This window comes from Nerophis lumbriciformis, linkage group LG38, assembly GCF_033978685.3.
Source record: "Nerophis lumbriciformis linkage group LG38, RoL_Nlum_v2.1, whole genome shotgun sequence".
In the NCBI taxonomy this organism is placed as follows: Eukaryota; Metazoa; Chordata; class Actinopteri; order Syngnathiformes; family Syngnathidae; genus Nerophis; species Nerophis lumbriciformis.
In genome coordinates this window covers 20,762,148-20,776,375 of record NC_084585.2, presented here as the reverse complement: position 1 = coordinate 20,776,375, position 14,228 = coordinate 20,762,148, and positions in this window count along the sequence as shown.

Sequence of the window (14,228 nt, the reverse complement as noted above, 5' to 3'; positions counted from 1 at the left end):
ATTTTGCATGTGTGGTTTAGGAGTTATGTTTACATAACTGTCAGATTGAATGTGACAGTATACTGTCATAGTGAGTAAAACCTAATTTTTGTATTTGTAAACCTTACCAAAATACCTGATTCTGGTAAAACTCACATAGATACAATATTACACATAGACATAAAACATGTTTGGTTTTGCAGTTATGTTTATACAACTTTCATATTTCGTATGACAGTTATACCATCATATTGAGTAAAAAAACTAATTTGTGTCTTTACAAACCTTACAAAATATTTTTTTTTCATTAAATTTCACAAAGATACATTTTTCCAGGCATTATTAGTCATTTTGCATTTGTTTTTTTAGGAGGTATTTTTAAAAAACTGTCATATTGCGTGTGGCAGTTATACTGTCATTATGAGTAAAACCTAATTTTTGTATTTGTAAACCTTACCAAAATACCTGATTTTGGTTAAACTCACATAGATTCATAATTACAGGCATTTTTAGACGGATTGAAAGTTTGGTTTTAGAGTTATGTGTATATAACTTCCATATTTAGTATGAAAGTTATACTGTCAAATTGAGTAAAAAATAACAAACTTGTAATTTTAAAAACCTTAAAAAATATTTTTTTTCCAATAAAATTCAGAGAGATACATTTTTCTCGGCATTATTAGTCATTGTGCATGTGTGGTTTAGGAGTTATGTTTAAATAGCTGTCAGATTGAATGTGACAGTACACTGTCATAGTGAGTAAAACCAATATTTTGTATTTGCAAAACTTACAAAAACAACTGATTTTAGTAAAACTCACATTGATACAATATCCATCCATCCATCTTCCTCCGCTTATCCGAGGTCGGGTCGCGGGGGCAGCAGCCTAAGCAGGGAAGCCCAGACTTCCCTCTCCCCAGCCACTTCGTCCAGCTCCTCCCAGGGGACCCCGAGGCGTTCCCAGGCCAGCCGGGAGATATAGTCTTCCCAACGTGTCCTGGGTCTTCCCCGCGGCCTCCTACCGGTCAGACGTTTGCGCTTACGCGCCAAACCGCAGCTCAAAGTACCCACCCTTTTTGGATTCACTCGAGGGAGTACTTGAGAGTGCTCCCCCGGGTGATTCCCTCATGCTACTGGGGGACTTCAATGCTCATGTTGGCAACGACAGTGAAACCTGGAGAGGCGTGATTGGGAAGAATGGCTGCCCGGATCTGAACCCGAGCGGTGTTTTGTTATTGGACTTTTGTGCCCGTCACAGATTGTCCATAACGAACACCATGTTCAAACATAAGGGTGTCCATATGTGCACTTGGCACCAGGACACCCTAGGCCGCAGTTCCATGATCGACTTTGTAGTTGTGTCATCGGATTTGCGGCCTCATGTTTTGGACACTCGGGTGAAGAGAGGGGCGGAGCTTTCTACCGATCACCACCTGTTGGTGAGTTGGCTGCGATGGTGGGGGAGGATGCCGGACAGACCTGGCAGGCCCAAACGCATTGTGAGGGTTTGCTGGGAACGTCTGGCAGAGTCTCCTGTCAGAGAGAGTTTCAATTCCCACCTCCGGAAGAACTTTGAACATGTCACAAGGGAGGTGCTGGACATTGAGTCCGAATGGACCATGTTCCGCGCCTCTATTGTCGAGGCGGCTGATTGGAGCTGTGGCCGCAAGGTAGTTGGTGCTTGTTGTGGCGGTAATCCTAGAACCCGTTGGTGGACACCGGCGGTGAGGGATGCCGTCAAGCTGAAGAAGGAGTCCTATCAATATTACAGGCATTTTTAGACATAATGCATGTTCAGTTTTGGAGTTATGTTTATATAACTTTCAAATTTGGTATGACAGTTATACTGTCATATTGAATTAAAAAAACTGACTTGCCTCTTTGCAAAACTTACAAAAGATAATTTTTCTAGTGAAACTAACAAAGATACATGTCTTCAGGCATTATTAGACATGTTGCATGTTTGGTGTAGGAATTATGATGAAAAACGTTTTTTATTGCTTATTTCGCATTATCTCAGGATTTTAAGAACATAACTGTCATGATGAGTAAAAAACTACTTCTTTCTTTTGCAGGCCTTAAAATAGCATATCTTTTGAGTACAACTCACAAGGATGCATTGTTTTAGGCTTTATTAGCCTATTTTGCATGTGTGGTTAGGACGTTTTGTTTAAATAACTGTCAAATTGAATGTAGCAGTTATCTGTCATTATGATTAAACCCATAATTTATGTAATTGAATCAGTTAATTTGGTAAGGACCAAATTAACTGATTCTTGTAAAACTCACATAGATACAAAAATTTAGGCATTTTTAGACATAATGCATGTTCAATATTGGAGTTATGTTTATATAACTTTCATATTTGGTATGACAGTTATACTGTCATATTGAATTAACAAAACTAACTTGCCTCTTTGCAAACTTACAAAAGATAATTTTTCTAGTAAAACTAACAAAGATACATGTCTTCAGGCATTATTAGACATGTTGCATGTTTGGTGTAGGAATTGTGTTGAAAAACATTTTTATTGCTTATTTCGCATTATCTCAGGATTTTAAGAACATAACTGTCATGATGAGTAAAAAACTACTTTTTGTGTTTGCAGGCCTTAAAATAGCATATCTTTCGAGTACAACCCACAAGGATGCATTGTTTTAGGCTTTATTAGCCTATTTTGCATGTGTGGTTAGGAAGTTTTGTTTAAATAACTGTCAAATTGAATGTAGCAGTTATCTGTCATTATGAGTAAACCCCTAATTTATGTAATTGTACACCTTACCAAATTAACTGATTCTTGTAAAACTCACATAGATACACTATTTTTGGCATTTTTAGACATAATGCATGTTTAATATTGGAGTTATGTTTATATAACTTTCATATTTGGTATGACAGTTATACTGTCATATTGAATTAACAAAACTAACTTGCCTCTTTGCCAAAATTACAAAAGATAATTTTTCTATTAAAACTAACAAAGATAAATATCTTCAGGCATTATTAGACATGTTGCATGTTTGCTGTAGGAATTATGTTGAAAAACATTTTTTTTGCTTATTTCGCATTATATAAGGATATTAAGAACATTACTGTCATAATGAATAAAAAAACTACTTTTTGTGTTTGCAAGCCTTAAAATAGCAAATGTTTCGAGTAAAACTCACAAGAATGCATTGTTTTAGGCTTTTTTTAACCAGATTGCATGTGTGATTAGGGAGTTATGTTTAAATAACAGTCAAATTGAATGTATCAGTTATACTGTCATGAAAAAAAAAGTTATGTTCATATAACTTTTACATTTAGTATGACAGTTATACTGTTGTATTGAATTAAAAAAAACTAACGTGCGTCATTGCAAAACTTACAAAAGATAAATTTTCTAGTGAAACTGAATTATAATAACTGCTACATTCAATTTGACAGTTATTTACACATAACTTCCTAACCACACATGCAAAATAGGCTAATAAAGCCTAAAACAATGCATCCATGTAAGTTTTACCAGAATCAGGTATTTTGGTAAGGTTTACAAATACAAAAAATAGGTTTTACTCATAATGACAATATAACTGCCACACTCAACATGACAGTTATTTAAACATAATTCCTAAACCAAACATGATACATGGCTAATAATGCCTGGAGAAATGCATCTTTGTGATTTTTACTAGAAAAAAATATTTTGTAAGGTTTGTAAAGACAAAAGTTAGTTTTTTTTTACTCAATATAATGGTATAACTGTCATACTAAATATGAAAGTTATATAAACATAATTCCAAAACCAAACTCCTAAACCAAACTTGCAGTCTGACTTAAACTGCCTGTAATATTGAATCTATGTGATTTTTGCCGGAATCAGGTATTTTGGTAAGGTTTACAAATACAAAACTTGGGTTTTACTCATAATGACAGTATAACTGCAACATTTGATATGACAGTTATTTAAACATGACTCTTAAACCAAACATGATAAATGACTAATAATGCCTGGAGAAATGTATCTTTGTGAGTTTTACTGGAAAAAAATAATGTGTAAGGTTTATAAAGACACAAGTTATTTTTTTTAATTTAATATGATGGTATAACTGTCATACTAAATATGAAAGATATACAAACATAACTCCAAAATCAACATGCATTTTGTCTAAAAAATGCCTGTAATATTGTATCTATGTGAGTTTTACCAGAATCAGGTATTTTGGTAAGGTTGACAAATACAAAAAATAGGTTTTACTCATAATGACAGTATACTGCCACACTCAATATGACAATTATTTAAACATAACTCCTAAAACACAAATGCAAAATGACTAATAATGCCTAGAGAAAGGTATATTTGTAAATTTTACTGGAAAACAATATTTTGTAAGGTTTGTAAAGAAACAAATTAGTTTGTTTTTTTACTCAATATGATGGTATAACTTTCATACTAAATATGAAAGTTATATAAACATAACTCCAAAACCAAACATGCTTTATGTCTAAAAATTCCTGTAATAATGTATCAATGTGGGTTTTACCAGAATCAGGTATTTTGGTAAGGTTTACAAAATCTAGGTTTTACTCACTATGACAGTATACTGTCACATTCAATCTGACAGTTATTTAAACATACTGTAACTCCTAAACCACAAATGCAAAATGGCTTATAATGCCTGGAGTAATGTATCTTTGTGAGTTTTCCTGGAAAAAAAATAAAATTGTAAGTTTTGTAAAGACACAAGTTAGTTTGTTTGCTTAATATGACAGTATAACTGGCATACTAAATATAAAAGTTAGATAAACATAACTCCAAAACAGAACTTGCAATAGGTCTAAAAATTCCTGTAATATTGAATCTATTTGAGTTTTACCAGATTCAGTTATTTTGGTAAGGTTTACAAATACAAAAATTGGGTTTTACTCGTAATGACAGTAAAACTGCCATATTCAAAATAACAGTTATTTAAACATAACTCCTAAACCAAACATGCTAAATGGATATTAATGCCTGGAGAAATGTATAAAAACATAACTCCAAAACCAAACATGCATTATGTCTAAAAATGCCTGTAGTATTGTATCTATGTGAGTTTTACCAGAATCAGGTATTTTGGTAAGGTTTACATATACACAAGTTTGGTTTTACTCATAATGACAGTATATGTGTCACATTTAATATGACAGTTATGTAAACATAACTCCTATACCACACATGCAAAATGGTTAATAATGCCTGGAGAAATGTATCTTTGTGAATTTTGCTGGAAAAAACGAATTTGTAAGGTTTATAAAGATACAAGTTAAATGTTTACTTAATATGATGATATAACTGTCATACTAAATCTGAACGTTACATAAACATAACTCCAAACCAAACATGCATTATGTCTAAAAATGCCTGTAATATTGTATTCATGTGAGTTTAACTAGAATCAGTTGTTTTTGTACGGTTTACAAATACAAAATATTGGTTTTACTCACTATGACAGTATACTGTCACATTCAATCTGACAGTTATTTAAACATAACTCCTAAACCAAACATGTTTTATGTCTAAAAATTCCTGTAATATTGTATCTATATAAGTTTTACCAGAATCAGGAATTTTGGTAAGGTTTACAAATACAAAAAATATGTTTTATTCATAATGACAATATAACTACCACACTCCACATGACAGTTATTTAAACATAATTCCTAAACCAAACATGATACATGGCTAATAATGCCTGGAGAAATGTATCTTTGTGATTTTCACAAGTTCAATTTTTTACTTAATATGATGATATAACTGTCACACTAAATATGAAAGTTATATAAACATAACTCCAAATCCAAACATGCATTATGTCTAAAAATGTCTGTAATATTGTATCTATGTGAGTTTTACCAGAATCAGGTATTTTGGTAAGGGTGACAAATACAAAAATTAGGTTTTACTCATAATAACAATATAACTGCCACATTGACTGCCACCAAACATGCATTATGTCTAAAAATGCTTGTAATTTTGAATCCATGTGAGTTTTACTAGAATCAGTTGTTTTTGTAAGGTTTACAAATACAAAATATTAGTTTTACTCATAATGACAGTATACTGTCACAATTAATCTGACAAAATGGCTAATAATGTATCTTTGTGAGTTTTACTGGAAAAAATATATTGTAAGGTTTGTAAAGACACAAGTTAGTTTTTTTTTTACACAATTTAACAGTATAGCTGTCATACTATATATGAAAGTTATATAAACATAATTCCAAAACCAAATATGCAATCCGTCTAAAAATGCCTGTAATATTGAATATATGTGAGTTTGATCAAAATCAGGTATTTTGGTAAGGTTTACGAATACAAAAATTAGGTTTTACTCATAGTGACAGTATAACTGCCATACTCAATATGACAGTTAATTAAACATAACTCCTAAAACACAAATGCAAAATGACTACTAGTGCCTAGAGAAATGTATATTTGTGAATTTTACTGGAAAACAATATTTTGTAAGGTTTTTAAAGATACAAATTAGTTTTTTTTTTACTCAATATGATGGTATAACTGCCATACTAAATATGAAAGTTATATAAACATAACTCCAAAACCAAACATGCTTTATGTCTAAAAATTCCTGTAATATTGTAACGATGTGGGTTTTACCAGAATCAGGTATTTTGGTAAGGTTTACAAATACAAAAAATAGGTTTTACTCATAATGACAGTATAACTGCCACACTCAATATGACAGTTATTTAAACATGACTCCTAAACCAAACATGATAAATGACTAATTATGCCTGGAGAAATGTATCTTTGTGAGTTTTACTGGGGGAAAAAAAATTGTAAGGTTTATAAAGAAACGTTTTTTTTTTTTTTACTCAATAAGATGGTATAACTGTCATACTAAATATGAAAGTTGTATAAACATAACTCCAAAACCAAACATGCGTTATGTCTAAAAATGCCTGCAATATTGTATCTATGTGATTTTTACCAGAATCAGGTATTTTTGGTAAGGTTTACAAATACAAAAATTAGGTTTTACTCACTATGACAGTATACTGTCACATTCAATCTGACAGTTATTTAAACATACTGTAACTCCTAAACCACAAATACAAATTGGCTAATAATGTCTGGAGAAATGTATCTTTGTGAGTTTTCCTGGAAAAAAAATAAAAAAATTATAAGGTTTGTAAAGACACAAGTTAGTTTTTTTTACTTAATATGACAGTAAAACTGTCATACTAAATATGAAAGTTAAATAAACATAACTCCAAAACTGAACTGCAATACGTCTAAAAATGCCTGTATATTGAATCTATATGAGTTTTACCAGATTCAGGTATTTTGGTAAGGTTTACAAATACAAAAATTGGGTTTTACTCATAATGACAGTATAACTTCCATTTTCAAAATAACAGTTATTTAAACATAACTCCTAAACCAAACATGCTAAATAGCTAATAATGCCTAGGGAAATGTATCTTTGTGAGTTTTACTAGAAAAAAATATTTTGTAAGGTTTGTAAAGAAAAAGTTTTTTTTTTTTTTTTACTCAATATGATGGTATAACTGTCAAACTAAATATAAAAGTAATATAAACATCATTCCAAAACCAAACTCCTAAACCAAACTTGCAATCCGTCTTAAACTGCCTGTAATATTGAATCTATATGAGTTTTACCAGAATCACGTATTTTGGTAAGGTTCACAAATACAAAACTTGGGTTTTACTCATAATGACAGTATAACTGCAATATTTGATATGACAGTTATTTAAACATAACTCCTAAACCAAACATGGCAAATAGCTAATAATGCCTGGAAAAATGTATATAAACATAACTCCAAAACCAAACATGCATTATGTCTAAAAATGCCTGTAATTTTGTATCTATGTGAGTTTTACCAGAATCAGGAATTTTGGTAAGGTTTATAAATACAAAAATTAGGTTTTACTCATAATGACAGTATAACTGCCACCCTCAATATGACGGTTATGTTAACATAACTCCTAAACCACACATGCAAAATGGCTAATAATGCTTGGAGAAATGTGTCTTTGTGAGTTTTACAGGGGGAAAAAAATATTTTGTAAGGTTTAATAAGACACAAAATAGTTTTTTTTATTCAATATGTTTGTATAACTGTCATAATAAATGTAAAAGTTATATAAACATAACTCCAAAACCAAACATGCATTATGTCTAAAAATGCCTGTAATATTGAATCTATGTGAGTTTTACTAGAATCAGGTATTTTGTTAAGGTTTACAAATACAAAAATTAGGTTTTACTCACTATGACAGATACTGTCACATTCAATCTGACTGTTATTTAAACACAAATTCTAAACCACAGATGCAAAATGGCTAATAATAACCGGAGAAATGTATTTTTGTGAGTTTTCCTGGAAAAAAAACATTTTGTAAGGTTTGTATTGACACAAGTTAGTTTTTTTTACTCAATATGATGGAAACATGCTTTATGTCTAAAAAAATCTTGTAATATTTTATCCATGTGAGTTTTATCAGAATCAGTTATTTTGGTAATTTTACAAATACAAAAGATAGGTTTTACTCATAATGAAAGTATACTGTCACATTCAATCTGACTGTTATTTAAACAAAACTCTAAACCAAACATGGTTAATGGCTAATAATGCCTGGAGAAATGTATCTTTGTGAGTTTTAGTGGAATTTTTTTTTTTTAAGGTTTATAAAGACACAAGTTAGTTTTTTTTACTCAATATGACAGTATAACTGTAATACTAAATGTAAAAAATATATAAACATAACTCCAAAACCAAACATGCATTATGTTTAAAAATGCCTGTAATTTTGTATCCATGTGAGTTTTACTATAATCAGTTGTTTTTGTAAGGTTTACAAATACAAAATATTAGTTTTACTCATAATGACAGTATACTGTCACAATCAATCTGACAAAATGGCTAATAATGCCTTGAGGAATGTATCTTTGTGAGTTTTACTGGAAACAATATTTTGTAAGGTATGTAAAGACACAAGTTAGTTTTTTTTACACAATTTAACAGTTTCGCTGTCATACTATATATGAAAGTTATATAAACATAATTCCAAAACCAAATATGCAATCTGTCTAAAAATGCCTGTAATATTGAATATATGTGAGTTTTATCAGATTCAGGTATTTTGGTAAAGTTTACGAATACAAAAATTAGGTTTTACTCATAGTGACAGTATAACTGCCACACTAAATATGACAGTTAATTAAACATAACTCCTAAAACACAAATGCAAAATGACTAATAATGCCTAGAGAAATGTATATTTGTGAATTTTAATGGTAAACAATATTTTGTGAGGTTTGTAAAGATAAAAATTAGGTTTTTTTTACTTAAAATGATGGTATAACTGTCATACTAAATATGAAAGTTATATAAACATAACTCCAAAACCAAACATGCTTTATGTCTAAAAATTCCTGTAATATTGGGTTTTACCAGAATCAGGTATTTTGGTAAGGTTTACAAATACCAAAAATAGGTTTTACTCATAATGACACACAATACAATAACTGCCACACTCAATATGACAGTTATTTAAACATAACTCCTAAACCAAAGATGATAAATGGCTAATTATGCCTGGAGAAATGTATCTTTGCGAGTTTTGCTTGGGAAAAAAAAATGTAAGGTTTATAAAGACACAATTTTTTGTTTTTTTTTACTCAGTTTGATGGTATAACTGTCATACTAAATATGAAAGTTGTATAAACATAACTCCAAAATCAAACATGCATTATGTCTAAAAATGCCTTCAATATTGTATCTATGTGATTTTTACCAGAATCAGGTATTTTTGGCAAGGTTTACAAATACAAAAATTTGGTTTTACTCACTATGACAGTATACTGTCACATTCAATCTGACAGTTATTTAAACATACTGTAACTCCTAAACCACAAATACAAAATGGCTAATAATGCCTGGAGAAATGTATCTTTGTGAGTTTTCCTGGAACAAAAAAAACATTTTATAAGGTTTGTAAAGACACAAGTTAGTTTTTTTTTACTTAATATGACAGTATAACTGTCATACTAAATATGAAAGTTAAATAAACATAACTCCAAAACCAAACTTGCAATACGTCTAAAAATGCCTGTAATTTTGAATCTATGTGAGTTTTACCAGAATCAGGTATTTAGGTAAGGTTTACAAACATAACATAACTCCTAAACCAAACATGCTAAATGGCTAATAATGCCTGGAGAAATGTATCTTAGTGAATTTTACTAGAAAAAAATATTTTGTAAGGTTTGTAAAGACGAAAGTTATTTTTTTTTACTGAATATGATGGTATAACTGTCAAACTAAATATAGAATTAATATAAACATAATTCCAAAAACAAACTCCTAAACCAAACTTGCAATCCGTCTTAAACTGCCTGTAATATTGAATCTATATGAGTTTTACCAGAATCAGGTATTTTGGTAAGGTTTACAAATACAAAACGTGGGTTTTACTCATAATGACAGTATAACTGCATTATTTGATATGACAGTTATTTAAACATAACTCCGAAACCAAAGATGATAAAAGGCTAATAATGCCTGGAAAAATGTATATAAACATAACTCCAAAACCAAACATGCATTATGTCTAAAAATGCCTGTAATATTGTATCTATGTGAGTTTTACCAGAATCATGTATTTTGGTAAGGTTTATAAATACAAAAATTAGGTTTTACTCATAATGACAGTATAACTGCCACCCTCAATATGACAGTTATGTAAACATAACTCCTAAACCACACATGCAAAATGGCTAATAATGCCTGGAGATATGTATCTTTGTGAGTTTTACAGGAAAAAAAATATTTTGTGAGGTTTGTAAAGACAAAAGTTAGTTTTTTTTTATTCAATATGTTTGTATAACTGTCATAATAAATGTAAAAGTTATATAAACATAACTCCAATACCAAACATGCAATTCATCTAAAAATGCCTGTAATATTGAATTTATGTTAGTTTAACTAGAATCAGGTATTTTGTTAAGGTTTACATTTAAAATAATAGGTTTTACTCTCTATGACAGTATACTGTCACATTCAATCTGACTGTTTTTTAAACATACATTCTAAACCACAGATGCATTATGGCTAATATTAACTGGAGAAATGTATTTTTGTGAGTTTTACTAGAAAAAAAAATATTTTGTAAGGTTTGTATAGACACAAGTTAGTTTTTTTTACTCAATATGATGGAAACATGCTTTATGTTTAAAAAATCCTGTAATATTTTATCTATGTGAGTTTTATCAGAATCAGTTATTTTGGTAATTTTACAAATACTGCCACACTCAATTTGACAATTATTTAAACATAACTCTAAACCAAACATGAATAATGGCTAATAATGCCTGGAGAAATGTATCTTTGAGAGTTTTACTGGAAAAAAATAATTTTTAAGGTTTAAAAAGACACAAGTTAGTTTTTTTTACTCAATATGACAGTATAACTGTAATACTAAATGTAAAAAATATATAAACATAACTCCAAAACCAAACATGCATTATGTTTAAAAATGCCTGTAATTTTGTATCCATGCGAGTTTTACTAAAATCAATTGTTGAAGTAAGGTTTGCAAATACAAAATATTGGTTTTACTCACCATGATAGTATACTGTCACATTCAATTTGACAGTTATTTAATCATAACTACCAAACCACACATGCAAAATGGCTATAATGCCAGGAAAAATGTATCTTTGTGAGATTACTGGAAAAAAATATTTTGTAAGGTTTGTAAAGAAACAATTTAGTTTTTTTTTTACTTAATATGATGAGATGGCGACTTTTCCAGGGTGTACCCCGCCTTCCGCCCGATTGTAGCTGAGATAGGCACACCGCTTGGCCTGTCGGTACCTGTCCGCTGCCTCAGGACCCGTTCCCCCACCCGAAGGCGGAGGGAAGCTACCCTCTCGTCCACCGGGTTGAACTCCAACGTACAGGCTCTGAGCCGGGGGGAACAAGAATTGCCACCCCAGCCCGTCGCCTTTCACTGCCGGCAACACCAGAGTGGAAGAGAGTCCAGCCCCTCTCGAGAGAACTGGTTCCAGAGCTCTTGCTGTGCGTCGAAGTGAGTCCGACTATATCAAACCGGAACATCTCCACTTCGCGCACTAGCTCAGGCTCCTTCCCCCCCAGCGAGGTGACGTTCCACGTCCCAAGAGCTACTTTCTGTAGCCGAGGATCGGACCGCCAAGTGCCCAGCCTTCGGCTGCCGCCCAGCTCACATCGCACCCGACCTCTATGACCCCTGCTATGGATGGTGAGCCCATTGGAGGGGGGACCCACGTTGCCTCTTCGGGCTGTGCCCGGCCGGGCCCCATGTCAGGCGCTCGCCATCGTGCCCCACCTCCGGGCCTGGCTCCAGAGGGGGTCCCGGTGACCTGCGTCCGGGCGAGGGAAATCTGGGTCCTTGTTTTTTATTATTCATGGAGGTCTTCGAGCTGCTCTTTGTCTGATCCCTCATAGGACCAGTTTGTCTTGGGAGACCCTACCAGGGACAACATAGCTCCTAGGATCATTGGGACACGCAAACTCCTCTACCACGTTAAGGTGGCAGCTCAGAGAGACAGTTATACCATCGTATTGAGTAAAAAAAAAAAAAAACATTTCTTTACAAACCTTAAAAATATTTGTTTCTAGTAAAACTCGCAAAGATACATTTCTCCAGGCATTATTAGCCATTTAGCATGTTTGGTTTAGGAGTTATGTTTAAATAACTGTTATTTTGAATATGGCAGTTATACTGTCATTATGAGTAAAACCCAATTTTTGTATTTGTAAACCTTACAAAAAAATACCTGATTCTGGTCAAACTCACATGGATTCAATATTACAGGCATTTTTAGACGTATTGCAAGTTTGGTTTTGGAGTAATGTTTATTTAACTTTCATATTTAGTATGACAGTTATACTGTCATATTAAGTGAAAAAACTAACTTGTTTCTTTACAAACCTTATAAAAAAAACGTTTTCCAGGAAAACTCACAAAGATACATTTTTCCTGGCATTATTAGCCATTTTGTAATTGTGGTTTAGGAGTTACAGTATGTTTAAATAACTGTCAGATTGAATGTGACAGTATACTGTCATAGTGAGTAAAACCTAATTTTTGTATTTGTAAACCTTACCAAAAATACCCGATTCTGGTAAAAATCACATAGATACAATATTGCAGGCATTTTTAGACATAATGCATGTTTGGTTTTGGAGTTATGTTTATACAACTTTTATATTTAGTATGACAGTTATACTATCATATTGAGTAAAAAAAAAATAACTTGTGTCTTCACAAACCTTACAAAAAAATATTTTCCCAGTAAAACTCACAAAGATACATTTCTCCAGGCATAATTAGCCATTTATTACTGTCATAATGAGTAAAAAACTACTTTTTGTGTTTGCAAGCCTTAAAATAGCATATGTTTCGAGTAAAACTCACAAGGATGCATTGTTTCAGGCTTTTTTTTATCCTATTTGCATGTGTGGTTAGGGAGTTAAGCTTAAATAACAGTCAAATTGAATGTAGCAGTTAACTGTCATTATAAGTAAACCCCTAATTTATGTAATTGTACACCTTACCAAATTAACTGATTCTTGTAAAACTCTCAGAGATACATTATTTTAGGCATTTTTAGACATAATCCATGTTTAGTTTTGGAGTTATGTTTATATAACTTTCATATTTTGTATGACAGTTATACTGTCATATTGCATTAAAAAAACTAACTTGCCTCTTGCAAAACTTACAAAATATATTTTTTCTAGTAAAACTAACAAAGATACATGTCTTCAGGCATTATTAGACATGTTGCATGTTTGGTGTAGGAATTATGTTGAAAAACATTTTTATTGCTTATTTCGCATTATCTCAGGATTTTAAGAACTTTACTGTCATAATGAGTAAAAAATTACTTTTTGTGTTTGCAAGCCTTAAAATAGCAAATGTTTCGAGTAAAACTCACAAGGATGCATTGTTTTAGGCTTTATTAACCTATTTGCATGTGTGATTAGGAAGTTATGTTTAAATAACAGTCAAATTGAATGTAGCAGTTATACTGTCATTATGAAAAAAAAACAATTTTTGTATTTGTAAACCTTACCAAATTACCTGATTCTGGTAAAACTCAAATAGATACAATATTTTAGGCATTTTTAGACATAATGCATGTTCAATTTTGGAGTTATGTTTATATATATTTCATATTTGGTATGA